The sequence below is a fragment of the Pogona vitticeps genome, chromosome 3 (genome assembly GCF_051106095.1).
Source record: "Pogona vitticeps strain Pit_001003342236 chromosome 3, PviZW2.1, whole genome shotgun sequence".
NCBI classification, from domain to species: domain Eukaryota; kingdom Metazoa; phylum Chordata; class Lepidosauria; order Squamata; family Agamidae; genus Pogona; species Pogona vitticeps.
The window spans coordinates 72,780,914-72,808,300 of NC_135785.1; the positions used below are offsets into that span (position 1 = coordinate 72,780,914).

A 27,387-nucleotide genomic window follows, 5' to 3' on the forward strand; every position below is an offset into this window, starting at 1 on the left:
GATGTATTTGGCCAATTAAGTAGTCGGTGTGACTTCTTCTTTGTATTACAGAAATAGGAGTGGGAGAAACAAAGAATTGATGAACAAACTACTACTGAATGAATCACAGAAGTAAAATCCATTGTGAAGTGAGATTTTAATAAGGTAGACTATTTGTAGGTACACTCAGTCAATCTTACATTAACCTTTGAGTCAATAACTGAGTTTTATTTCTGCATGAATAAAGAGATGCATTCTAAATAGTTTTGAACTCACTTGAACTTGGTGAGTATCCGAGTTACCCCTAGAGACAAGGGTTTTGAAGGATCTGGTCCTCCATGATGATCGCAATAATATGCTAGAAGCCTCAGCATCATCTATTAAGCAATTTATGAGAGCTCTAATAGAGTTTAAGAGAATGAGCTTTGAATTATAAAACTGTGTTCTGAAAGAAAGACAGAAACTATGTGTGTATGCAGCGAATTTCTTTTAGTATTATCATTTTTGAAGAGTCGGTGCATAGGGTTAGTGATGGGAACTCAGGACACCTGGGTTCAAATTCCTATTTGGCCATAGAAACTCACTAGGAATTGGTAATGGTAAACCACTCCTTGAACATCTCACATAAAAATCCTACTAGGCTTGCCATACATCAGAAACAACTTCACAGTCCGTAACATCAGCAACAACAAGATTTGACTTTTTCCCAAGCTTTAACTGAGATGCTTTACCTAGATCCTTAAGGAACAACAAAATAACTTGTTTGGATCATGGCAGACATTCCATAGGTGACTGCAGCCCATCTGTGCATCCCCCTGCGCTCCATGAACAAGGGGACAAAGGTGCTTGAGGAGTTATTACCACACAGGAGAATACAAGTTTCTGCAATAAACTCAGAACTTTATTGCAGAACTATTTGCAACAAACTGATCGACTTCACTGACTTTTTCCCATCCAGACTCCTTGTCTCCTCAGGCAAGATGGTTAGGTTTCACCTCCTGTTATCATCAATTCAGATTCTCTGGATAGTTCTGTTCATCTCCAGTCCCTTAGTATCCCTGTTCTCTCTCATGCTCTTCTTTTGCACAGACATTCCTTCTGAGTGCAGAATGTGGGCACTGGGAAAAGAAATCCAGGTGGGCGCAGATGGGCAAAGAGAGCTGGTGGTAGAAGAAGATAATATGTCTCATAAGAAAACAGAAGCACTCTGGAAGGTGACCAAGTAGCTTCTTGCTCCTTCCTATACAGAGTTTGTTCTAAACACTCTGTTTCTTGAAGTATACTACATGATTTACTCACTCACTCCTGTTCCATATACTGAAGCCAACAAGAGTGGAAATTTAATCTCACTTAATCACTGGAGATAGGACATTATCTTCTGCCACACTGGAGGAAAGCAGGTAGAACTCTTGCTTACTACTGTACTGCCACAATAGCACCTGTGAGTGGCACATGGACAGAGTGATGCAACCTCATGCCTATTGAAGTAAATGGCATGATCGGGCTGCTTCTCTGTTTGCTTGTTCAACTAAAGACGATGGATGGCTGCCCCAGTCACCTTCTCCCACCTGTGCTCCCTGGAGTGTGTTGAAAAAAGGATAACAAGGCAACAAAAACAGTGAGGTTACCAGTCGGCAACAAGCAAACAAGTAATAGTTGATTAAGATAGGAAAGACTTGAGTCTGGGGTTCTATCTGGCGATTCTCAAGTTTCAGAAATTTCCTCATACTTGACTCTGGTATTGGAATGGAAGGTTTTGAATCGCTTGTATACCTGTTTGTTTTATACTTTGTTGTTTGTCTTATGTCTATATTTGAAGGTTTTACGTATTGCAGAGACTGTGGATCTGGGTTGTCCACTTCTTTGTATGATAGGTCTAAGGACTGTAAGTAAAGAATTGAGTAAGTTGAGTACTTGCATTGTCTGTCCTCATGCTGCTTAATGATAAGTTCCTTTTCTTTCAAGCAAAAAAACAAACAACAAAAAACCCTATAGACAACTGTGGAAACACACCGGTAGGAGTCTGATGCAAATTTGTGAACTTGTACCCCTTCTCTAAGATTGTCTCTGCCACCAATTCAGGCAAATAGTGTTGTCTTTTGAACTGCTGCTTTGCCTACGTTGGCTATATTCATGACATTTCTTTTGTAAAAAATGTTTTTGGTGAAACACAGGTTTGTTTACTTTGGTGACAACATAAACCATGTGTCATAGCAATAATCAGCAGTATATGTATGTATTATATCATGTGACTTCTATCTATAAAATAATATTATGTAGGAGTTGTAAACAACAGCAAATATTTTATTAAAAGCCACACAAATCGGAACTGCTGAATAGCTCAATAGTTTAGGACTCTGACTGCTGAGCCAGAAATTGGGATTTCAGTTCCGCACTGTGTCTCCTTGACAAGGGCTGACTTGATGATCAATAGGGTCCCTTCCAGCTTTGCAATCCTAAAATGATGATGATGAAATTAAAAAGTTTAGTGAACTAGCAAAAACAAAATATAAGAAAAATTTCAATAGGCAATTTCTTCAATATATAATCACAAGCTTCTACTTTTATTCTTTATAACTTAAACTCTTGTTGTTGCTTATCCATAGATTGATATTTACTCTAACACAAATACTAACTGACCACACTATTATTCACAACTACTTCTCAAAGCGGATGACATTTATTCCCATTCTCACTCCACTTAACTTTCAAATTCTATTTGAAAGCATCAACACCAACTAATTCTGATTAACTCTCCTTCATACATCTCCTTTATAGACAAAACACAATATCTCCAGCCAGAAAACACACATAGCAATCAGCTTGCAGTTCCATTCCTAAACATTCTTCCATACTTCTCAACTGGCGTTAACTGTCTCCTGTTACATTGTCAATTCTAATTGCTTATCATGTAAGCTAATATCCAAACATATATACTGTGCAAAATCATTATACAATCCCTGAGGACAGTGTAGGGTTATGCCACAATCCTACAGCTCTGATGGATCACGGATTTTTGCTTCCAGGAATCTTGGTGACTTCATCCCGTACCCTGTTCAGTATCTCTGCATGCAGAGCTCTAACCGCAGAAATTGCCATGATGAGCTAATGAGAAGCCAGTGGTGAACAATTGTGTGCCTGATTATATGACCTGGCTACATAGCTGCAGGAGCTTCTACGGTTGGAATTGAAAAGGATCCTGGCCTTCATCTCTAACAGATTAGACACACAACTGACAACAGAGAGGTGGTGACGGAAGTGCTGTACCAGTGCTAGGGAGAAACACAGCTCCTGATACAGCACTACACATCACAGTATTAATTTGTTATGGGGCCCAGTCCTACGTGCCTGGCAGGAGAATATAGAATGTTAAAGTCAGTCTTCTACAACGTGTTTTCCCGAAAATAAGAGAGGGTCTTATATTAATTTTTGCTCCAAAAAACGCATTAGGGCTTACTTTCAGGGGATGTTTTATGTACAACAGCCTACATTTATTCAAATACAGTCATGTCATCTTCTTCTGATAGCTGCACAATGCTTGAGGGCGGGGTTTCATTTAACTAGGGCTTATTTTGGGCTTTTAATTAGGGCTTATATTACGATCATCCTGAAAAATCATACTAGGGCTTATTTTCAGGTTAGGGCTTATTTTCAGGGAAACAGGGTGGTAGCCTTGAAATATATAATAAAATGTGGCTGAATAGCTCTCTGAGTTAGGCATTTGTCTGTAGAGCCACATGTTGAGAGTTCAATTCCCCACTGTGCCTCCAAGGGGAAGCGCTAGCTGGTTTGGCCTTGGGCAAGCTGCACAGTCCCAAGAAGAAGGGAATGGTAACCCATTTCTGAGTATTCTCTACTGATAAAAACCTAAAAAGGGCCACCAGAGTCAGAATTAACTTGACAGCACACATTTATAATAATATAATAATAAGCAGAACTTTTCTATCTTCCTGTGAGCTCCAGACACAACTGATTTTTTTTCAGTTCAAAGATGTGAACAGACCCCCTGTTCTTCATTGCCATTGTTTCAAGAGACAGGTATATTAGAACATTCATCTGCATTGTGTTACATGAAAACTGGTTGCTATGAAAATTGCTGTGTTGTAAATGGGCAGGGAATGAGTCCAGGTGAACAACAGGCAGCGAAAGTGAATGCAATTGTGAAATCTCATATTTTATTACTGCCAAGGGGAACATCTGCAGAAATGTGTACTGTGCAGAACATAAATGGAAATATGATACATCTTAAAATGACCCTCTGCACAGAGAACATAAGGCTGAATAAATAATTAAACCAATGACACTGCTTTTAAAAGAGTCAACAGGAAAAAGACCATTTGCTTTTATCTGATGTGCAGAAAAAAAGAACGAAAAATTGCATATTGACATCTATTGCAAACGGTACTTTTCCTGATAATTACAAGTTCAGATTATACTACTAATGCTATGAAAAAGGAAGATTACCACAGCACAAGAAAAGTCAGAAATGAGAAGATTATGCCAGACAGGGGTTATGGGGACTGCATACCGTACAATATGATAAGTGAAAGAGGATGTCTTAGAATTGCTTTTTAAATAATTCATGAAGCCCAAAATTTAGACCGTTTTTTTTTCCTCTCAACCAATATCCATTATGTATTCAGATCCAATTAATACCAACCGGACTTGTTTCTTCTCAATATGCTGGACTTTTTGGTTCTTTTCTTTCACTGTTCCAGTCTGATCTTTTTCACTATTCCTTCCTTCCTCTCTTTGTAAGTGTTGTCTCTTCCTTTTCCAGTGTCCAATAGTCTTCCTCAAGGTTCTTTTCTATGATTTTCTTGATTATATATTTCTGAAATGTGGACCTGGGAAATTGTACTTTTTTGTGGACTACAACATACCAGAATCTGCCAGAGTGTGTGGCCACAAGCCATGCCACCTAGGATTTTAGCAGTAGTCATTAAAAAAAAAACCATCACAAAAACTTTTTTAAGCTGTGAAGAAAATAAACAAAGCTGTCACTATAGGGAGAGGGAAAGGTGATACTGTCTTCAAGACCTCTCAGATGTCTACATCTGAATTTGTGGACCTGGCCAGATATTATAACAGGCAGGTGTTATTCTCTCACATGCTGGAGCTGCCTCACTTCAGCTGCTGCCTCTTGCCAATTTGGGATTCCTTGTGGCAAACACAAGAGGGACCTCCAGGAAATGTGACATGTAAAAGCTATTTTAACGTGTTTTAACTTATGTAAGCTGCCCCGAATAGACGTTGTCTAGAGGGGCGGGGTAAAAATCGAATAAAAAAAATAAAAGCTTCCTCACATATTCCAGCTGCCACTCACATATGACTCTTTACGTCTCAGCAGTCCTTGGAGAAGAATGACCTTGGAAATGGCTTGACAGAGCAGCTGTACATTATTGCAAAATTTCCTTTTGCTATAGCTATTTATTTATGTGCCTCAAAAGTCTCATTTTTATGCACATGTGAATGTCTCATTGCCAAAGAGACCTGGGGTGCTTGACTCTTTGCTGTTGTTGTTTAGTTGTTAAGTTGTGTCTGGCTCTTCTTTGCCAAGAAAACTCCATGGACAGAAACAGAAGGCTTGACTCTACTGTTTACCTAAAAGAGAGCATGTGGAGACCTGCAAAAGCAGGTCATCCCTTACCTTCACCCTGCGGTAACCTTTCATCTCATTGTTCCAAGGAGAGAAAGGTTAAGCTAAAATCAGCCAAAGATTTCCACATGTGAGCACCTGAAGGTTGTTTCTTCTACAAACATGCCAGGCCAGAAAGGCAGTAAGTTAATTCCCTGAACTTAAGTTGAACCTACATGAATTTTTATGGAGATGAGCTATTTGTGAGTAAACTAAACCTTGCTTTTTTCTTACTAAGGGACTTTTATCTTCTTCTTTTGCTTCAAGTATATAATATTGGCTTTCACCAGCCACATAGGGCAGCTGCTATTGCAACTGCTTCCAAATATTTTTGCCAGTATTACTAAAGACTCCATTATCTTTAATGTAACCACCACACCCTGTTGGTTTGAATCAGTTTTCTTCCTGCTTGCCTCATGTTGAGCATTGGACTTAGTTTGTTGAGAACCTGCTTGAAGCAACTGAGTAGAGTGTAGGGTGGTTAGGGGAGGAAGATCAGGTCTGTGCTCCTCTTACCTGTGTTCCTGTTCATATAGAGGGCCATAATCTTTTCCACATTGTGTGTTCTGCTCTTTGCATTGTCTTTAAGTTGTCTTTCTTTCTCCCCACACATTTACTCAATGGTTGTCATGTTGTGTTTCTGCTCTGTAACGTCTATAAAGTCTGCCCTTCCATCTCCCCCTTTCTAATTTAGCTAAAGCTCTTGTTCAATCTGTCCATTTCCCCGCTGCTGATATTGTGACACTTGGTCCCTCTTCCTTCTCCTCCCTTGAATTTTTCTGCTCATCATCCATTCCCTTCATCATAATGAGCTTCTTAATCCCCCTCCCTTCCAGCAGGGTAATTGTGTCGATCTGTACTAGTAAAATGGCAAAAAATTAAAAAATTACAAAAGTCTTGTGGAACTGTAAACACTAACAAATATATTACAGTATCAATGTTTGTGGATTACCATCTGCTCTGGAAAAGTTTCTGCCGTAATCAGTTTGTTAGTCCTTAAAGTTCCACAATACGTTTCTGGTTATTTCCCGTCCTGCATTCCCCCTTCTACATTACATTTAGGTTTCTTTTATGGCTAATCTCGCTTCTTTCGAACCTCATCGTTATGTGAGCTGATCATTAAACCTGCCCTTCCCTAACACCTCCTTCATCCTTTGCCTTTACCCACCATTGACATTTTTTGTCTCCTGGCACTTGTCAGGCTCCTTTTGTTACAGACATTAAACACTTGTCATAAACTTACCTTTTCACACTGGCTTCCTCAAAACTGATATTCCTTATATCCTGTTCCCCTTCTCTGCCCAGTCTCTGTAAGCCTGGGGGCAAACACAGCATGTTCTTTTATCTTGTATTGTATTGCAGCGCATATCTATTGTAAGTGCTTTAGCATTATAAATAATATATTAAACCACAAAAATACTGGTTTGGAAAAGCAGTATATCTCATAACCTAAACATTAACAAACACACACAGGCACAAGCATACACACACACACAAACACACACAAGCAGAAGTTGCAATAATTCCATTATTCTACTCTGCAATTTAGCCTGTTTGCTTTCTCCCCTCATTTCAAAGGAGAGTGTGGCTACCCACCTTTGAATCATCTCTGGGTGTCAGGGGACTTTGGGTGGAATTAATTCTGGAGGGTTCCTTCTCCCATCAGTGGACTTACCTGATGGTGGTGATAGGAATCACCAACAGCATTCCTAGCTATCTAAGTGCCATTTTTAATTTCCCACTATGCCCCCAATGTTGTATTGGGGTATTCTGTGAAATTAAAATGGCCTCATTGCCCGTTGCTGCTTGGATTGCCAGAGCAGGGATTTCCAAAATGGCGAGGATAGACAGGGCAAGTATCAGCTGTGACTAGGCTGAGATGCAGAGCCTGCTCGTCGTTCAGATTCTTCAGTCTTGTGTGTGTTGCGTCTGTAGTATAGCTCTTTAATAAGCCAAGAGCTCTTCTGTAGCAACATTTCTCCCTCAAACAATCCCCCAACAGCAGCCACAAAGTTCAGATTCCACACAAGAGTTCAAGGCTGGAGATGAGTCAGTGAGATAACAAGCAGCCATCTTAAGCAAGCTATCATCACATATGACTTGAGATCAATCTCAATGATTCTTTGCCTGACCATTTTGCCCGAGGGCAAGACAATGAAATGTACTTAGAGATGTTTGCTTACTGAAGTGAATCTGACATGGCAACAAGTGTGAGAGAAGAGGATATCAATAGAACTAAGCCTCTGTGGCTGGAAACCTCTGGATTATGTTGTTCTTATAATAAAAAGCCCAGATGTACACCAGGAGTAGCTATTTCTCTTGTTTCCAAAGAAGACGGGCAGCATTCCTAGCAAAACCAACTGTTTATTTCACTGTAAAACAGCACAGTTGTTTGCTTTTTGTGTATCTTCAAATATGGAACTAGAGGGGAAAAATACGTAGAGTTATATATGCTTCAAGAGGTTAACTGTTATCATTCATCATTAGCAAAAGCCAGGCTGTCATCACTTTATAATCTGGGAATCTACTACTCATTAGTAGTTTAGGCTTATTTATCAAGATGTTTATAATCTGTTTATGAATTTTGGCAATACACTTGAAGAAGTTACTAAAAAATTACAAAAAAAGGAGAGGAAGTGTATGTTCACAATGAGGATCAAACAGGAGCAAATTGCTTGCGATATACACAACACAGGAATATTTATCACTCAGTGGGATACACACGTCTCCTGGTTACTCATCTTTAAGAATGGCAAATGTCCATGGGTTTGTAATCTAGACTAGGCTAGAATGTGCATCTGTGTATAACAACAGCAAGGATTCTGTTTGGCAAGGATGGATGTACAGAAAATGAACTGTAATATATAATTTACCTCTCAATAGCCATTTCTCAACTTTCCACTAGACCAACATCATATCTCCAGATGGCGTTATGGAATTTTTATAGCTAGAAAAAGGAAGAAGGCACAGATTTCTCATAATGGGGATTACCAGAGAGAAGAGACAGATAAACCTTTAATGTTCTTCAGTGTGGCTGCAAATTTAGATTATGTGCGGTCTAGTTAATTCCAATTTATGGTGACCCTTGCCAGGCTTTTGGGGATACAGAGTACTCAGAAATGATTTAGCATGCACTTCTTCTGGGGCACTCTGGAATTATGCAGCCTGCCCAAGATTATGCGGGTTGGCACTTCTCCTGGAAGGCACAGACAGACACCCAACTACTGAGCTGCTGCCAAGCCAGTGAAAACATTTTTCAATATAAATGAACGGTTGCTGAAGGTGTAAAGAGTGTTTTGGGGATTCCTGTTGCACTCATGACAAAACATAGCTTCCAGCTATGGATGACCTGGATCTGACAAGGATGGTTCAACAATAGCATGAAAAACGTTCTGCATGCTGGCCACATCTCATGCCCCACTTATATATAAAAGGTTTCCTTCTACATATATCTTGCCCATCATAAATAGCATATCTCAAACAAAACACTAATGCGTTTTCTACAGTTTGGCCAAAATCATGTTGAGTTTTCACATTGCTATAGTGCCATCAATGTAAATCTCATTGGTGAATTGCCATAAGTTGCAAAGGTAGTGTAGGCATGTTCTGTTCCATAAGGTAAAGGTAAAGGTTCCCCTTGACAATTTTTGTCCAGTCGTGTTCGACTCTAGGGGGCGGTGCTCATCCCCATTTCCAAGCCCTACAGCCAGCGTTTTTGTCCGAAGACAATCTTCCGTGGTCACATGGCCAGTGCAACTTAGACACGGAACGCTGTTACCTTCCCACCGAGGTGGTCCCTATTTATCTACTCGCATTTGCATGCTTTCAAACCACTAGGTTGGCGGGAGCTGGGACAAGCGACGGGAGCTCACTCCGTCGTGTGGATTCGATCTTATGACTGCTGGTCTTCTGACCCTGCAGCACAGGCTTCTGCGGTTTAGCCCGCAGCGCCACCACGTCCCTCTGTTCCATGCCAAGTTGCAAAACTCAGCCTGCCATAGCAAATGCCTGGGCTATCTTCTTAACTTTTGACAACTCACTAGTGACATTTATGCCAATTTCCATATACTAGCAAGGACAACGAAGACGATTTTGGTCCTTATGTACTGAATAGTACAATTCAAGAGGATGATAACAATATCTCAGGACTTCATGTCTGCTATCTACACCACATGAAACACACTGAGTTTCTTCATGAACGACAACCATGAAGAGTGTAGAATTTGCTGTTTATCACACAGTAGAAAACATTGGCAAAGAAAAGGTTTGTGACCAATCAAGTTACAGGAATTCTTCTAGCAAAAGCATCGGGGTTGTTGTGAATGTGGAGAGCTGCTATAGAAGTGATAGTATTTGGCAGTGCCTAGTTGAGAAACAGACATTGTTGAACATGTGTTCTCTGAATGAGATGGAACAGCAGTCATCAGCACTGTTCAAGCTCTGAAGCCAGCAAATGAGATTTCATTAGATCCCAATAACCTATAGTCTTACATACTGCAGTCAGATCAATACTTTTATCTCTATCAAGATATTCTACATTTGTTTTTCTTATGCCTTGAACATCTCTGGATATGCTGCTTTTACACAAATAGACTTGGCCTGTTATTCGAAGACATTGAAAAAGCTTGCTGTTGTATTGATCATGTCTACTCTAAATATTTACTCGCTCTTCAGCAAATCAATTTATGTGACTTTGAGTCTGTGCAAGCTGCTTACTGCTGATCGTATTGTTAGTTGTGTAGCCCTAAGATGGCCGATGGGTCTTGTTCAGTAAAGCCATTCCCATTAATTCCCTTGCTGGGTTCGTGCCGTTCATTTGTTCAAAGGAGCTCATTCCCCTTAGTAAATCAGCCACTACTGCACTAAATTTTCCGGAGGTCTAGTTTTTGCTGCAAAAGTTACCATTCAGAGAAAGGGCCAAAAATATTTATGAAAAATGAAAGCATCATGCATTCATCTCCTTCTGTAGAATTATGCATTTCTTCTTCCTCCTGACACCTGATGCCTTACCAATCATCTTGCAGTCTTTTTTGTAAAGGAGTGTGAAAGACTGATACCTGTATATGTGTGCACATGTGAATGTACGTACTGTATCTTGTTTCTCAAGCAACAAAAAAATGTTCAGTACTAGTATGCTTTCACAATGTGCCTAACTCATAAACATGACAAAAACCTAATTGCTTTTCTATGACTTGATTTAAATAAAATAAAAACCAATATTAATCTTGAAAGTGAGCAATGAGCTGCACATTGTGTGGTCCACAGTTTGTGACAACATTAATGTTAACTTTAAGCAAAGTCTTCTTTGCTGAAATTCAAAGCAGCGTTGTTGGGCCTGAACACATGTCTTAACCCAATGCACTATCTATAAAGACCAGTGAGCCTCCCAGAAGGACTTATACATCCAAAAATAAAATAAAATAAAAACACCACCAAAGAAGCAAAAAAAATTAATGATAACATCAGACTAAATGACTGCAAGATTTGTGTAATCCTGATTATTTTTGTACCCATGTTGGGTATCAACAGGAGTCGACCATACTAACTTGAAACTTCCTAAGGATTCCCAGGGATGCCAGAGATTCCACAAAATTCCAGAGCAGACCATTTCAAAGTGCCACCACTTGTCTAGACAAAAGGAGTTGTTATCAGTTGTACTCCCCCAGGAGGTTATCTAATTGTAGTGGCTGGAACGTTTTATGTACAAGTCACGTTTATACCTTATTTCATGTTACCAGCTTAGGGGGAGCTATTAGCGTAGAAAGAAACCACATGTCACATCCTGAACTTGCAGATCTCTTGTTCCAAGAGTATTATTATTATTATTATTATTATTATTATTATTATTATTATTATTATTATTATTATTATTATTATTATTATTATTATTATTATTATTGTTGTTGTTGTTGTTGTTGTTGTTGTTGTTGTTGTTGTTGCTGCTGCTGTTGTTGTTGTTGTTGTTGTTATTATTATTATTAATTAGATTTATATCCTGCCCATCTGGTATATCATACCACTCTGGGCGGCTTACCCTATGAAAGTTATAACATGGAGATTGTATCACTCTGTATGTAGCAAGTTCGCCTCACTCCTCGATGGGGAGTGTCTATCTCCCTGCCATTTCAGTGTAGAGAGATTAGGCTATAAAGAATCTTCAATTGCTCAGGTAAGAGGTAACCTCTTTGCTGTGGGAGGAAAGGCCATCTACCTGTACAGCACCTGGCCCCAAGGACGTGCCCAGTTGGACTCAGGAGGACTCCCTGGCATGTGAAGGCACCAGCATATTTTCTTTTGCTTTCTCTGTCAACTATCTGTACAATAAACCTCAGCAACTTTCTGTCTTCATTGGGACCCAAAGAATAAAAGTAGGTTGAGGTTCTAGGTGGTCCTATACCTTCTTACCGACCTTGTTAAAGGGAGCTGATTTAAAAATGCCTCACAACAACATGAGCCAACCCATCAATTTAAAGTGAGAGTCTTTAAATCTGATTCCTGGGGGGAGGGGAAAGGTTATGATAGGGCAAGGCCTTGCAACAAGGATGGAGCGCTTAACAGCAAGGGTGGCAAATTGCAGCTTTCCATATGTTGTCGGACTACAGCCCTCGTCTGTGATCTGTGGTTATCCTGGTTAAGGTGATGAGAACTGTAGTCTGACAACACTTGGAAGGCCAAATGATCCCTCTTCCTATCCTACAGGAACAGATCTGCTGTGGTGAAAATGAAACATGTTGTACAAGGTCAGGGTATGACGGAGCTTTCACTGGCCACTTTTTTTGTACCAGAAAGTAACAGGTTGGCTCTAAAGGGAAGCAGAATGGAGCACTTTAAGTCAAAACACGTCTCAAACCAAACTTTACCAAAACTGTTCCAATTAACAATCTGCATATCTACATGGACAGGCCCTTAGTCTCCAAATCATTGATATGGATTAACTGAGTTCTCCATAAAATACTTAGAAACACATTCGGAATTCCTTCCTAATTCTTTTCTACACTATTATGGATGCTGCACAATGAATGCAGTTTGCAGCTCTCCCTATCAGATGCTAGATAGATCAAATTATTCACAGAGTCACATTTAATATGGTTATCATTTGACTATGATAGACAGGAAGAGTCTTTACTATGTGTCAGCTATAAAGAGCTCCTTTTAACGTTCTGTTTTACTTTTTGCTAATATGTCTGCTGTCTATAATTTGTACTTTTCAATATATAATGTACTAGAAATCTGAAGTTTGAGCCCTCCTTTGTAAGCAGAGATGCTTGTTGTTGTTCACAGTCCTGGTCAGGGCACACACAAACAGCAACATTTTGAATTCTTGGTCCCTTGGACTAGTGCACAGCAACACACTGCTGTTTTATTTTGGGGTTTTTGGTTATTTTTAAAGGCAGACCTCTTTTATACACTTCTAAAGATGCTGTTAAACCAATAGCATTTCAAGGATAGGCCCCCAGTTCTGTGTCACTTGCTTATGGAAGCTATATGGGTGAAAGCAAAATAATAGTAAAAGTAAAAAAAAATATGGCAGCACCTTAAAGACTAACTTTTATATTTTTTAATGTGAGCCTTCATGGACAAGTCCCATGGAAGCTAAAGACACTGCAGCACTTAAAGGTGGTTGTAGATCTTTTAATATGCTGGAGCCGAAATCCTCAATTTTAATTCTTCAGACTTGCAATCATCAAAGCTATTGTGTGAACAATCTGCTGCCACCAGCTGTTCAGAGTCTCATATCTCAGGTTCCTCCCTTCCCTCCAGCACTATTCGTTCCTGTGATTTGTGCTGTTAGCTGAAGGCATAGAGCAGTTGAGAGGTAGAACTATTCTGCCTTTTGCCCTAGCTAGGTTCCTGAACAAAGTACTGTACTGCCTGGTCTTCCATCTTGAAAATATGTTTAATTATCCCAAACATTAGAAAATCTTATACAATTTGCATCCTGAATCAGGTTCAAGGTTTTGGCACTCATGTAAAAAGCTCTCCGTGGTTTGGGCCCACATTACTTGTCAGAGCATCTTTCCCCAATGTCATCTGCCCAACCCACTAGATCATCACAGGTGAGGCTCCTTTGTGTGGCCACCCCAAGGTAGGCCCATTATTCATCTATTAGAGGTAGGGCCTTCTTCATGGTGGCACCAGTCTTGTGGAATCAGCTTCCAGAGGAGCTTCACCTGACCGCCTCCCTGTGGACATTCAGGAGGCAACTGGAGACATGGCTTTTTGTGTGTGGGGGAGGTGTTCCACACCAACCCTAGTTGACTGCTTTTTGTCTGCCACTTTTTCACTTTATTGTTTTAGCACCATCAGGTTTTATTGGTCAGCTGTTTTACTGGTTTTAAATAGTGATACACAAATTTAAGTAATAAATTAAATGAATAAATAAATTTAATATCCTTTGAATAATGGACAAGATCCAGTGTGATGTACTGGACAGAGTCTTAGACTCAAACTCAGGAGACCTGCATTCAAATCCCAACTTGGCCATGAGAGATTGCAATAGTAAATCAAATCCTAAACATTTCATGTACCTTGAAAATTCTATTAGAGTTGCAAGTGATGTGGCCACACAGAACAACCAATAATGAACAATGCATTATGTGATGCTCATAATGTATCTTTGTTGAGGTTGTAGCCAGAACAGGAATGTCATTCTAATTACACATGTGCTCGCAACTAGAGGCCTTTCCTATAAATGATGTGGTTTACGAATGTTATCCTATGACTAGTGGTCAAATCCTCACTCAGATACACAGGGTGACTTTGGGCCAGTGGCCATCTCTATTTTGGCAGATTATTGTAGAGATAAAATGGAGTCAAAGATTCTGAACTTCCTGGAAGAAGGGTGAGAAAACAAGCAATAACAATAACTTGGTGGGAGTCCTCCTGGGCACCCTCTTTGGGAACCCAGCAGCTAAGGAATCCTGAGGCAATAATTCTGTGGGTTCCAGTCTGCTTTGGTCATTCACAGCAGCTTTTATTAAAGGCATGGGTTCAGTCCCAACTGCCCCTGCCTCTACATTCCCAGGGGTTAAATGTCTCCAGTACTAATCCTTTGGAGACTATTCATCCAGCTTGGACCCCAGTAGACTTTACTGGGACGTCTGAAATTCCAGGTCCAGATAAGTGGGCAGAAAGTATGAGACAGGGATGCTGGGAAATCCGAGTTCCAGGTCCTAGTTCGAATCTTTGGTACCAAGTCCGAAGCCCGAGCCCCTATGAAAAACAATCTTTCCCCTCCCTCCAGAGGGGTTGGGTGGGTTCCGAGTCACGTTGAGTCTGAGGCATTGAAAAAAACCCAAATTGAGTTGAGTCTGAGTCGAGTTGCCAGTGCAATTTAAGTCCAACTTGACAGCGAGTCTCATAACATGAGTCCTCATCCCTCGTATGATGAGTCCTTTTTAGAGAGGGCTGGTAAAGGTGGGTGATGGGGACAGAGTTCTGCAGTCCTCGTGTAGCCTTCTTTGTCATGCCTGTTGCCACTTGCATTTTCAGGGCCAAAGCTGGGTTGGGGTAGGTGCCATGACTTCTGCTGGGTGGTGTGAACACCAAGGCTGGGGTGGTACTAGATCAGGTGGGGCTGCACTGCTGAATCCGTAACTTCCCAGCCCCTTCCATGCCTATATGGGCAAAGCTCCACTTTGTCTTCTATCTCCATTTGGACATCCATAGAGGCACAGAAGATGGAGTCCCAGTGCTTGACTGCCTCTCCCCATGCCTGTCCTTCATGTTTGATGATGATGATGAGTTCTGCAACTCCAGCCCTCTTATTCCTGCCATCACACCCTATCCCAGCTGTTCTGCATCAGGTGGTAACCTTTCCTCCACTTCTACAGCTGTTCTTGTCAGGAGTCCAGGAGACTTGCTCTCTCCCAGGCTCCCCTGGGTTTGTGGAGCAGGATCAGATAGCCTCCTTGGGATACTCAAGGTGATCCCGTCATACTTGGGCTGGTTCCACAGAAACTCCTTTTGACTCTGTAGTTGAGTTAGGGACCACCATGCTTGCAGATTCTCTTCATGGAATCTTCATAGCATGATAGAAAACTGTAAATATTTCAGGTTATGTTGGACTGGAATGTCCCTATTTTCTCACCATTGATTATGGTGGAGGGCAACACATCCATACCTGTATGGATCAAATATACAGTGAACTGAAATGTTTCACTCAGACTCAAGGTCTATCTCAGTGGGCATTTCTAGATGCAAATATACTATGGTCTCATAACCCACCATTCACTGATGTTTACAGGGAATCTGGAGAGCTTGTATTCCATGAAAATCCCTCCTGTATTGCCCTATTCCTTTAGCAGATAAAACTCTGTTAAGGAAATAAAATTATACCACTAGACAAGGCAAACCATAATTGTGAACAATACAGGCATGCTCAGCCTAGGAAGTCCCCCAAGTAACATTCAGACCCTCTCCTGCTATGATCCTGACCCCCTTTCCCCATAGACATACTGCACACAGTAGTCCCATTGATTCCAATTAAAGGTATTTTACATGGGGAAATGTATGTGTGTGTCAGAATCTCAGCAAATAGCATCACCTCTTTGCATAGTATTAAATTATAGATTTAAAAACTGTGCTTTGAAGACAAGCCATGCATTTAATCTTATGTATTAAAATTTTAAAAATCTAACATCTTTGCCTACCTTTCCAAAGCTACTTGCTGCAGCTATTAATTGCACATTCACACAAACTAAATTGCACCACTTTCAGTGTACTTGGATTTCTTTCTTTTGTAAAAATATGGCATTCATAAGTCCTCATTTGTATAGGTACAGAACGCACACAAGCAGTATGTGGAGTGGAAGTATTAGCAACACGTGAAGTGGGCAATATCTTGGACACTTAAATATTCAATGGAAAATGGCACTTGAAGTCATAAAGCCTGAAATATCTCCGTTCTTTTTCATCATAAAACTCTTTTGCACTGATGATGTTAAAAGAGGTCTGCCGTGTTCATCCACTTAGTCGATGGCCAATTGCATAACCTTTCCCCCCCCTTCCCGAGCGTTTGTGAATCTAAATAAGACTTTACCCGCTACAATAACACCCATCAGTTATCTGTGCAGTAGTGTAAACAATGAAATTCTTATTATGTACTTAGAATTCACAGTGCTATTTCCATGGTAACTCTGTTTTCATGTCATATCTTTAATGAATAGGTAATGAAAGAAATGCTGCATTTACAACTTCATTACTCATTTAAGAAAAAATAACAGCAGTAAATTTGAATTATAGAAGCTGTCAGTTTTAGAACGTGATAAAGATCAGGTTGGAATGCCAAGGCTGACATTTTCAAGAGACAAAGTAAATACCAGAAATGCATATGGATGTGTGTACATGAGTGTATACCAATGTGCCCATGCATAGATATAACTGCACAAACGTGTGCATGAAGTCAATCATTCCAGTTGCTTGCTCATTTTATGGATGTTTCTTAAAATGTAAGCACGCCCACAAAACCACCACCATAATAAAGCAGGGGATGCAAATGGTTTGGGATATGCACAGAGTATGTTTGTGAATGTTAATATGTGTTTCATAATACAGTTCAGAAATAAATCAAAGTACTGATTCATGGACATGTTCTTCAGAATAGATGGAAGGCTAAAAGATACAGTATGTATTTATCAGAGACAGTGCGTTCTTTGGAGACCATGAGGAGAAACAATCCCAGTCAGTCAGGTGAATCAGTTGAAGGCAAGCTGCAGGCTAACAGAACAAGGTCTGGTCTCTAGATCTAACCATAACATAACATTGAACAAATGGAAATAGTTGGTGTCCTGATGGCTTCATGCCACGGAGAATGACTTTTTGAATTAAGAGTTATTTGCCAGAAAGGAAAACTTCTTATCTGATATCGCTAAAAAGTGAGATTCGCTGGCAGTGTGTGCTATTCTGAAATAAAGGAAAGAAAAAGTGGGATCTAGTAGCAACTGGCTTGAATAAAATACATTTCTCCTTTGAAGTGCGTGGGTTTGAGCTGCATGGTTTTGGTTATACAGAGGTGTGTTTTTTTCCCAATAAATAGATATTCATTAAACACTGTGCTGCTATTTGCGTCTGAGAAGTGGTTTGAAAAAGGTGGGTACTGGCAGTCTCTTTATGGCAATCCATTTGGACAGCCAGATCAACCTAATCAGAAACCATGCAGGAGCAAGCAGAGAAAGGGGCAGGAGTAAGCGGAGCATTCTTGACTACTGGGTTTAAAGGTTGGTAGACATTTAATGATGACCAGTGGCCTGCCACATTAGAAACATATAATGAAGTTCCACAAGTCAGATTTTCTGAATCTTCCAGGATGTGCTAAGCTCTAATCTATGTGTCCATGAAAGGCAGGCATCTGATATATTGAAATATCAGTCCATTACATTGCTAATGACCACCTCAGTTGAGCAAGATCTTTGACTGTGAAAAATAATAGATCTCTGAGATATGCATCTCTTAGTTCTGCTGCTTCTCAGTATACAACAATCTTTTCAAGACATGTCATTGCAGGTATCTTGAATTCTAAAGCTTAATAAGACACTATGATGAAGCTACATGGATGCCCATTCCCAGAGGCTGACATCAGAGGTTGTGTATTAGACCATCCATTGCTGACCAGGACTGAAAAAGGTCTGGATTACAAATCCAACATTGGCTAGGGATGGTGTGAGTTATTGTCCAAAAAGTAACTTTTCCAAGCTCCAGTGCTGATTCCCAAAGCCACCCAGCTGGCTAGGGATTAGAAAAATCTGTCACTTTCATGTTCTGCTACATTCACATTTGTTAAACATCAAGCTCTTTCCACCCTGAATATTTGATTTTGAAACCAAAAACAAGGGGAAGAGAAACAGCAGCTTCCCCTTTCCTTTTCCTCTGGGCATAGAAGTAGAGGACATAAGGTAGTGAATAAACAATAGTCACAAGACCAGTGAAGGACTCCATGAAGGCACATTTATTTATCCACACCATGTTTCTCCCAGTGGAGGAAACCCAAGATGGCTGACAAATTCTTAAAAACAAGCCTACTTAAACAAGATAAATTATTGTTTTGAAAACAATTAAACGTACAGTATTATAACATTTAAATGATTAGTTAAAACAGTTAAAAGCAACTTAAAAGCACCTTAAAGCATACACAAAATAATAACGTACTGAAAATCAGAACTCTTAATTGTCCACTTAGTTGTTAAAAGCCAACATTTTGCCCCAAATTGGGACACTGGACAATTGGCGATAATTGTCCAATACAGTGGGATTCAAGTAGGCCTTTTTGAACAGTTCCCTCACTATTGCCTCCTTTAGGTACACTGGTTCCCTATTCTGATGGAAAGAGTCATTCACCACTCCTTTTACCCACTTACCCACTCACCCTCTGGCTGCTTTTATGAGGCAGGAAGAGCAAGGAACCAGCACACATGGTGGCCTTCTTCTCTACAAGGATCTTGTCCATATCCATGGGCTGCACAGATTGAATGTGGGACATTAACACAGGACAAGTAGAGGCAAAAGTTACACCCACCGGATCTGTGTCAGCTACAGCATTTAAGTCAGATCAAATCTGGGAAAGACAGCCACCCCTTCCTATTAATCTAGAGTTCATATTGTCCAGACTAGATTTTCAAGATCAAATAAGCCATTGTTTTACCCATGATGAAATAAGTCTTCTCTAGACATCCACATCCACAGCATCAGCTTGCTAATTTACAAGCTTTATTCATCTAATTGCTTCTATGTTGCATATCAGAAACTTATAATTCCACAAATCCAAAATTACTGAAAACATGTACACTGGAAGTTACAGGTGCTCTTACCTCATCTTAAAAAAATCATTCTTGCAGCTATGAAAAAAAAGGTGTACATGCAATTGCTTAAACAGAAATCCATTCTTCCAATTTGCGAAAAGCTGCAGGTATGATTGTTGCCCAAAATTCTTACAACTACGGAAAATTGCAAACAGAAGTACTTCAAAATGTAAGTTGCAGACAAAATGTAAATCGTATTCAGTTAAAAAATGCAGGGCATAAAAGTAGTGTAGAAATAGATTTTAAGAATGAAAAAGAGCAGGGAAATGTTTTAATTACATTCTAAAATGCAGAACCTACAGCTTTTAAAAGGAACAGTCCAGAGGCAGAGAGTACATCTTAAAACATGACTTAGTGTCATAGACTATCCACACACACACAAAACTTATTTAGCATGTTCTCACCCAGCCATTTAGCAGTATGAGCCTATGGAGGGAAATCCATGATCTCCTTGTCTCTGTGTGTTGCCTGCATCTGCTAATGAAGTATTTTGCTGTGTTGCCTCCTGATCACTTCTTGTTTTTATATTTTGCTCATACTTTTGATATGTTTAGGGAAACAAGTAGATATCCACACACTTGACTGGCATCACAGTAGTGAATAAAATGGACATTCCTATGGAGGTGGCCTATACTGTCAAACATGTTGAAAATATGGTTTTATAAACAAAAAGACTGGGGTTTTCTTGCCATTGAAGTGAAGAACATTATTCTTCTATAGGCTGTCCTCTGACTTAAAAAAAACTTGTTTATTCTTTATGGATTCTGCCAGAGGTGCAAGCCCTATTAGATTACAGTTTGCTGCACTAGTCTCGTGAAACCAATAGTTTTTTTTACATGTACTTTGGCAATCTGGTGAAATTAGCTATTTGCCCTGAAGTAACTCTAAGAACTATACAGTATATTGCTGTTGAAATCCCCTTTCTATGATCACATCTTACATTTCCAAGGTTACATATATATAATATGATAACCATGTGCTATTAAGTCAATTCTGACTTATGGCAAAACTTTTCAAGTTTTCCCAGGTAGAGAACTCAGAAGTGGTTTACAATTCCCTTCTTCTGGGAGCAGCGGGGAGGATGGGGCTGGGATTATGTAGCTTGCCCAAGGCCACACAGGCTGGCTCTTCTCTATGGAGGCAAAGTAGGGAATTGAGCTCCCAATCTCTGGCTCCACGGCCACATATCTAACTCTCTGAGCTATCCAGCCATATATATACCTCCTCTTAATTAACACTTTATATATATGAAACTTCAAACTTTGACATGTGTCTTTATGTTAAGTGTGGACATCTATCTATCTATCTATCTATCTATCTATCTATCTATCTATCTATCTATCTATCTATCTATCTATCTATCTATCTATCTATCTATCTATCTATCTATCTATCTATCTATCTATCTATCTATCTATCTATCTATCTGTCTGTCTGTCTGTGTCTGTCTGTCTGTCTGTCTGTCTGTCTGTCTGTCTGTCTGTCTGTCTATCTATCTATCTATCTATCTACAGTGGGGTCTTGACTTAAGAATGGCTTGAGTTAAGAACATTTTGACTTAAGAACCACTCTCATAGGAAAATATTGACTTGACTTACATACTTAGATTTGAGTTAAGAACTGAAAAAAAACCACGTGGGAGGCAGGGAAAGTGCAAATTTTGAACTTTCAGTTAACTGTTGGCCAGTGAAAAGGGTGCCTGTCTGCTTCCTCACTCCTCCCAGCGTTTAGAGAGTGGATTGGGAGACAGTCTTCGGACTGCCTGGTACTGCCTGGACTGTATTTTCCCTGCCTTCCCTGAACCTTTCTTGACCTAAGAAAAAAAGAAACAAAATATCCCCCTCTAGTGGTCGAAGGCAGAATAGCAGCTTCCCATTAGTTTCTATGGACGGAAAAGAGCAGATACGGATCAAATGGTTCTCAGTGCATTCCTATGGGAAATGCAGATTTGACCTGAGAACTTTTTGACTTGAGAACCGCCTTCCAATACGGATTAAGTTCTCAAGTCAAGACCCCACTGTATCTATCTGTCTGTCTGTCTGTCTGTCTGTCTGTCTGTCTGTCTGTCTGTCTATCTGAGAAGAAATCACTAGAAATTTGAACAGGGGGATGCTAGACCTTTGAAATGAAGTATTCTTCCCTTGGACAAGTATTAATATTATAGAAAACACTGATTTCTGTGTTGCTAAAAACAGAATAATGAGCAGAAGCCAAGAATGCCAGGCTACAAAAGACTTCATTCTCTAATTGTCAAAAAGCATTAAACATCAAGTACTTATTCTGTGGCAGAAGAAGAGGGAACAGACATCAGTGCCTCCCTCACCAGAGGTTGTCTCTAATTGTCATGCATAGATTGCAACAGAGGTTATGGAGAGAAATTTGTTTGCATTTATTAATCAAAAGGAGTCAAAGGCGCACAAAGATATCATCAAGGCTCCCTTGTGCTCAGGGAGGCTGACAACTAAAATTTCTGATGAAGTGTTTGCCGAATGTTTGCAATCTGTTCAAAGCCTTTTTACTTCACAGGTGCAAACCTTTCTATCTGTTACATCAAAGAAACAATTGAAAATTAAACACAGTAAACATTGCTGTACAGGTTTTAATCTTCCCATTTTGAAAGGACAATGGGAGGGAGAGAATTCATTTCAAAGCAACAGCCCTGCTCCTTTCAATATTCATTTGTGCGTATTAGCATTTCATTACTTTGGGTTTTAAACAGGGATGTTTGGGTCTAACCCAATCCCTTCCTTGCCCTTTTTGGGGAAGGAAACAAAAGAAAAGTTGAACTTAGACACCGAGAGATGCCTTTTGCATCAAAGCACCCATGCATAGATAATTATTTTGCCTAGCTTGAGAAGGAGGATAGCACATAGCTTTTGAGATAAAGACACACAGTAGAAAATATGTTTAAGAGACTGTTCTTTTCCCCCTCCCATGACATTAGGAGAATGTAACAAGAATGAAGTTCATCTCCGTGAACACTCCTGCCAATTTACTGTGCAATCCTGCACCTTTCCCCTCCAAAGTTAGTCCAATTAAGTTCAACAGAGCTTACTTCCTGGAAACTGGTTATAGGGCTACTGTTTTAATTTATTAAAGCCATTGTGGTTATGCTTCTAACAGCACAGCTTCCTCTGTTGTGCTTTAATCAGCTGGGGAAACCCTACTAACATGTAACAAATGGCGTAGGAGAGTATTATATAAAGCCAATATATTCTTCCTATATAGCTATTTTGTCTACACTTTAGGATTTAGGAAGAACTTTCTTATAAAGGCTGTAAATTAAGAATGGGTAGCTATTTCAACAGGTTTGAGAGCTAATTCATTAATTTCACCATAAGCATTTTCTGAACTGGCACCTAATACAGTACCATTCTTCCCATTGGTGCATTAATTTTATACATCCTGAGCATGAGATTGAACAGCTGTCCAACAACTATACAAGGCTGCTGACATTAAAAGACCTAGAATTTTTCTTTGTGCTTTTATCAAGGTACGCAACCCTATAAATCTGCCCCAGAGACTTGAATAATCAAGATGCTGAGAAAAGGTTTAATATAGAGTTGTTTGGGTGCTTGGCGCAGTTTGTATTGACACAATATTAGTTTGGAGACAATGAATCCTTTCAGATGTTTTGGCTGCCTTTCAGCTAATGCATATGATTGAGATGCTTGCAGGGGGAAATGAAGCATGTGGCTAATGCGTGCAGTCTGTCAGTCACAATGGGCAAAAAGTTGGGGAGCAGAAATAATTTAGCATAAACTGGCACAATCTGCAAAAATAGGTAAATCAGAAGGATCTCTCACCTGTAAATTGTTTAGAACTGGCTTGAAAAGGCAGTGGATAAGCACTGAAGGTTGACTCTGTAGGCGTCACCTAGGGACAGGCTGGAGGAGGCAAATGGCTGGGGGCGCAGACAAATTATGGGGAAAAGAATTATGGTTGGTCATGGATTAAACTAAGCAATCTGTTAAATATATATCATATAGTGTAAGGTTCTTTTCTGATTTAATTTGAAGTAATTGCTTGCATCCTGATTGGAATCAGACCCAATGCATGTACCTCAGATAGATTTAAATCTTCTTCACCACATTTTTATTTAAAAAGCCATACATTCACCTCCACAAAGGAGATAAAGGAAGAACAAACAAGCACATTTTTTGGATGAACAATGGATTTTTTCCCCCATGGTGGGGGAGGGAATATTTTAAATACAAACGAGGGTGATGGTTTAAACCTCAATTTCAGAACCATTTTGAGGCTGTGTACTAAATGGATTTTAAACTGCATGCTACTTATTGAAGGTATCACATGGTTTAATCTTAAGCTTGGCAGGTACTCCGTTGGCACCAGTGAAGGGTTCCCTCTGATTTCTAGTCTCCACTGGAGTGGTAGGGTGGCAGAATGGATCTAGGAAGACAAAGTGCATGATGTTTTGATCTTGCCTATCTGTGTACAGTGGTTCTCATCCAGATCAGGGCCCTCCCTGCAACACAGTGAACTTACAAAACAGGAAGAGGAGCAGGTGGTAGGATTCATATTTTGCACACAATACAGTTTAGCCCTCAAACATATTGTATTGTCATATTCTTCATCTTTTTCTTTTCTTGCTGTAACTTGGATTTTTTTTTTGAAAGATTAAAAAAAAAGGAAGAAAGGAACATTGTTACTTCAGATAAAATGTTAAAGGGGGCATGACAGAAATATTCAGGTATCTAAAGGCTATTCTGAAGATATGTCCTAGCACCTTTGTTGTTGAAGGAAAACAGTTAAATAATGGGCTTGAGAGAAAACCTGCCTTGACAATATTCTATTAAAAGCTGGCAGAGCAGTTCAGTCTAACTGTTTAGATGGCATTCTTCCTAAAGAGGTAGGTACCGAGTGAATATTTCCTACAGTCTTTACTGCCCTGGTAGTATTTCTGGTGTTCAGATACCATACTATTACCATTCAAATATTTTTATATTTTATTAAAAATGTATTTATACAAAATATTTTTATACATATACTGTATCTATGTCATAAACCATTTTTCTCACATTACAAAACTGTTTTGTGTAGACCAACTAATGTGAACCCAGTATGAATCAGAAGTGTATACACAATGAGAGGTTTATGGATGTAAATGTATTAAAATACAGTAATCAGAGGCTGGATACTTAATTGAACCGTCCATGTCAGATAGGGAGTGTGACAAACCCAGACCTACTGGGATATGTCACACAGTTACACTAAGCTGCCACCAACCATTCCCTTTAAGAAGTCACACAGACCAGGGATGGATTTTTAAACAATAAAAGAATAAGGTTTATTTAAATACACACAGGGAAAAATAAAACAATCAGGTGTATAGGATAAAGTAACGTGGCTTATTCTCACTCATACAAGCATACAGTTTGGTTCACCCAGAACCCTTAACTTGAAGCACAGACCCTGAACTTATCAGTTCTGGCTAACCAACAGACACCTGAACCTATCAGGTTGGTACTCTGACACACAGTAGTACCCTGTCTGACACACAGACTCCCACAACAGCTTCTTCTTCCCAGCTGCTGCTTCGTCACAACCCAGTGTCTCTCAGCATCTCCTATCCTCACCACACAGGCATCACATATTTATACAGTACAGCCCCTCCTCCTGATGTCCCGCCTTCCACTCCCCATAGGATGGAACTTTCCCTCCAAACCCATGACAGACAGGTAACATCAGTGCTGTTATGTAACACCTCCCCTCTTTATAAGTTGTTTTGTAGGGGGAAAGCTAACAGTGCTTTTCACCAAAAAACAACCTGCATAAAATACACCACAACAGTTATACATACCATATAATACTTACATATACTTACACTCCAAGTTAAACATAGCAAATAGGCATTTCAAACATTTACCATATGCATTACATCAATTTTACCTTTATTAATACAAACCAATTTAAAACCAGGTACATTTTAACTTTTTGTCTTCATTATATACATATAGTCCATGTTCTTTCGCCGTCTTCAGTCTTCAGGTCTTCTTGATAAGGCGTCAGCAACACAGTTCACTGACCCTCTGACCACCTTCACTTCAAAGTCATAGTCCTGTAAGTTCAAAGCCCACCTCATAAGTTTGCTATTGTGTGTTTTCATTGTCTTTAACCATTGCAATGGTGAATGGTCAGTACACAGAACAAAATGTCTTCCCCAGATGTAAGGCTTGGCCTTCTGGATCGCGTAGACTATGGCCAAACACTCCTTCTCCACGGTTGCCAAATGTCTCTCACCTTTTTGAAGTTTCCTACTCAGGTAGGACACTGGATGCTGGTCACCATTCTCATCCTCCTGGCACAGAACTGCTCCTACCCCGCTGTTAGACGCGTCGGTGTAGATGATAAACTCCCGGTCGAAGTCTGGAGCACGCAGGACAGGATAGTTGATTAACGCCTCCTTCAACCTCTGGAACGCCGCCTCACAGTCGCTGGTCCACGGGATGCGGTCATCAGCCTTCTTCCTCGTCAGATCGGTCAGCGGAGCCGCAATCTCGCTAAACCTCGGGATGAACTTTCTGTAGTAGCCCACCAACCCAAGAAATGATTTGACTTTTCTCTTGGTGGTGGGTCTAGGCCAATCTCGAACAGCTTCTATTTTGGCCTCCAGGGGTTTTATCATTCCTCCCCCTACCATGTGACCTAAGTATTTTATTTCTGGGCTACCCAGCTGACACTTGCTGGCCTTTACTGTTAGCCCTGCTGCACTTAACCTCTGCAGCACTAACTCCAGGTGTATCAGGTGATCTTCCCAGGTATTACTGAAGATCCCTATGTCGTCAATGTAGGCCACTGTAAAGTCACTGAGCCCTGCCAAGGTCTGGTCCATCAGCCTTTGGAATGTGGCTGGTGCATTTCTGAGACCAAAGCTCAGGACTCGAAACTCATAGAGACCAAAAGGGCTGCAAAAGGCAGTCTTTTCTTGATCCCTGGGATCAATTCTTAATTGCCAATATCCCTTTACCAGGTCCAATGATGAGATGAACCGACAACCCCCTATGGTTTCAATCAGGTTGTCTAGCCTGGGCATTGGGTAGGCATCAGGAGTGGTTACACGGTTTAATTTCCTGTAATCGACACAAAACCTAATGCTCCCATCAGGCTTGTCCACAAGGACTATCGGAGAGGACCAAGGACTAGAAGAGGGGACGATTATGTTCTCCCTCAGCATCTCGTCCAGCTCCTTCCGCACCTTGTCCCTATAGGGTCCCGTTACTCGGTATGGGGATACTGCCTGCGGGGGTGCATCCCCTGTGTGGATCCGATGCATCACTCCCTTCACTATCCCCGGCTTGTTGGAAAACACCTGTTGATATTTACTAAGCAGCATTTTTAGTTCTTGCTGCTGGTCTTGGGTGAGTGCAGGACTGATCTTTACCTCCTCTGGGTTGTATTTTACTTCCCCTCTACCCTCCCAGAAGGGTAATTCAGCTTCCTCACTCTCAGCTGCTTTTATCGCGAATAAAACCCTCTGTTCCCCTCTGTAGTAGGGTTTTAAGGCATTCACATGAACCACCCTCCTTGCTTGGTTCTCCTCCTGCTCTATTAGGTAGTTCAGGTCTGACATCTTGGAAATGACCCTATATGGTCCTGCCCATTTGAGCTGCAGTTTATTCTCTCTGCAGGGCCTAAGCCAAAGCACTTCCTCCCCTGGGTCAAAGCGCCTCTCTCTAGCTTTGTGGTCATACCATGTTTTCTGTCTGACCTTCTGAGCTTGCAGGTTTTCTGCTGCCAGCTCTAGATTTCTCCTTAGGTCATTCATCAAGGTGTCTATGTATGTCACAACGTCTTGTGGGTCATCCTGGGTGATCTGCTCCCAATTTTGTTTGAACAAATCAAGGGGCCCTTTCACCCCTAAGTGTGCAGCAAACATGTCAGAGTGACCCCTTTGTAAGATCATGGGGCGATACTTTTCAGGTACCACCAGCTGACTTCTGATCCCATCTCCCC

The 27,387-nt window shown here is 40.4% G+C and overlaps 1 long non-coding RNA gene across 2 annotated transcripts; it reads right to left on the reverse strand.

Moving 5' to 3' along the window:
- Positions 1 to 2,269: 2,269 nt before the first annotated feature.
- On the reverse strand, positions 2,270 to 21,429 carry LOC144588388 (uncharacterized). Of its 2 annotated transcripts, XR_013543927.1 has the most exons (3): positions 7,293 to 21,429; positions 6,861 to 6,933; positions 2,270 to 2,435 (listed from the first exon to the last, which is right to left on the reverse strand). It is a non-coding gene; the product is annotated as an uncharacterized LOC144588388 (long non-coding RNA). The 2 variants fall into 2 exon arrangements; XR_013543926.1 differs by lacking the exon at positions 2,270 to 2,435 and having other exon boundaries at positions 4,321 to 6,933.
- Positions 21,430 to 27,387: the final 5,958 nt, after the last annotated feature.